This window comes from Arvicanthis niloticus, chromosome 3 (genome assembly GCF_011762505.2).
Source record: "Arvicanthis niloticus isolate mArvNil1 chromosome 3, mArvNil1.pat.X, whole genome shotgun sequence".
Lineage (NCBI taxonomy): Eukaryota > Metazoa > Chordata > Mammalia > Rodentia > Muridae > Arvicanthis > Arvicanthis niloticus.
Genome location: NC_047660.1, coordinates 31,805,382 through 31,807,484, shown reverse-complemented (window position 1 = coordinate 31,807,484; position 2,103 = coordinate 31,805,382). Strand labels below are relative to the sequence as shown.

General features: G+C 41.2%; 1 non-coding gene across 1 annotated transcript; it reads left to right on the top strand.

Annotated features, from left to right (window-relative positions):
• Nucleotides 1-796: 796 nt before the first annotated feature.
• On the top strand, nt 797-928 carry LOC117706402 (small nucleolar RNA SNORA17). The gene has a single exon (XR_004606510.1). It is a non-coding gene; the product is annotated as a small nucleolar RNA SNORA17 (small nucleolar RNA).
• The last annotated feature ends 1,175 nt before the right edge of the window (nt 929-2,103 follow it).

The window sequence follows — 2,103 nt, the reverse complement described above, 5'->3', positions numbered from 1 at the left end:
TAGAATAAAGTTTCAGATTATAGGCCAGAACAATCCCCGTGGGAACAGTTAGAATAAACATAATATAACACTACACAGTACTGTTGACAAATTCTATTGTTCACCAAGTAATAATCTAAAATCAAATGCGTCGTTTAACACAGTGTAAAAACAAAGTCACTTAAACATGTCATTTCACCTGGCAGAAAACATCTAATACTATAATGACCTAAAACTGTGTAATTTTATGTTAGAAAGAAATTGTAATGCTTCTAGTTCCTTCAAGTACCAAAAACTATCAGGTTACTTTGAGTCCCTTTATTCAAAAATAAATTTTAGAACAATGTATGGTGAATTACCATCTCAGAATCAGTAATTTCAGAAGCCTTAAATAATTTAATTCTGTAGAATTTATATTAGAATTTGGAAAATAATTGTATCCTTTGGTGACAGTTATTTAATAACAATGTTTAAAAATAATTAATAGTTTCAAGTGAGAGAAATGATAAGTAAGCTGCATCTTCTCAAGATCACCCACACTTGTCCGATGTTTTTATACTTGTTTTTTTGATATTTAGATAGTTAGTGAAACTCTTATCAAGAAGGCTTGGTGTCTTGGGTTAGAGCCCAGTACTGCCTAAATGACATATAATTCCAGCCCTTGATGAGCGGAAGGATCAGAAATTCAAGGTCATCCTCATGTGCATTGTTAAATTAAAAAAAAAAAAAACTGGCAATAAAAGTTCAGTGAAATTATTCTAATTGATGTGTATATCCTCATTTGCTGAATATTAACATATCTGAATAATAAATTTCACTTGCCTCTAAAGGCTTTGCAGGGGTGGCTGCTGTGTCACATGTGCGTCAGTAGGTGGCAGAGAAGAGAGAGGCTATGCATATGTTCAGTGTTCTGACCTATAAACATCCGAATGTTTAGTAATCTAGTACTCCCAGAAAAAGAAAAGAAAAGGAAACAGGAAACAAACAAGTCTGAGTTAAGCTGCTATAGGGGTCTAAGGCAAGATAACAGCAGTCCTGAAGGGCTTCCAAAGCATGAAGTTTCCACACAGGTTCTGACCGGCTCTTAAATCATGGTACAAGTCAGAGGCTAGAAGAACCTCAACTTGGACTTCGGGCCCTGGGTGGACATGAGCCTGAGATAGATGCCTCTGCATGGGGTCATACAGGCAGACCTGGGCAAGGAGCAAAACCAAGAAGACCACCAGTCTGGTGCCATGGCACCCAGACAGAGAGGTAGCCGAATATTACCACCATTCTGGCACTTTGCAGGCTTTGGGTAACAGATTATGCTTGAAATGACCCCTGCTATGTGCCATAATGCACGGATGCAGAGCATCGAATTCCGGAGACAACGCCCGACATAATCTCAGACACTCAGGGACCCTCATCACCACGAAGAGGGGCCTGTAAGTGATGGAGAAAATGGAAAGAAAGAGAAGAAAAATGAAGACAAAACAAAAACAAAAACAAAAACAAAACAAACTGGAGACTCGAGGTGGTGAGAAATAGGCTTATGGGTATAGCAGGTGACATCACTTGAGATCAAGGCAGGAACCTGCATGCCTGCCATGGTACACCTGCCATGCCTGGCCTTGTAGCACCAGGGGTCTGTTAGCCTTAAAGGCCAGATCTATGCCCTTGGTCTGGGTTGCTGCCTGGGGATATGTTGGGTTCTGAGGGGTCTACAGTACTGGCCATAACCCTTGCCTGACCATCATGGGATAGCTGGTCCTGAAGGCATAAAAGGAAAACTAACCCTCACTTACTGCAGCATTTGTGAGAGTGGGCCCTGCACCTTACCTGAGCAGCATGCCTCCAGGGCGTGGAAGTAAGTGAGCAGAGAGCAAGCCTAGCCTCTCGCCTGTTGCAGCCCTCTGGAAATTGGGTCTAATGAGCACAGAAGACTTGGACCTGAAGTCAGAAGCCTCTCTACTAGATTAAGAACACATTCCAATTAACATTTGCAAACAAAGAAGTTTAGAAAACAAAACAAAACAGTATATTGTGGGACACACTGTGACACATCATGCTTCCACAGGTTTCCTCAAGGTTTCTTTTTCTTTGTCAGGGGGAGATTGCAGGGGAGGGAGAGATGAATGGGAT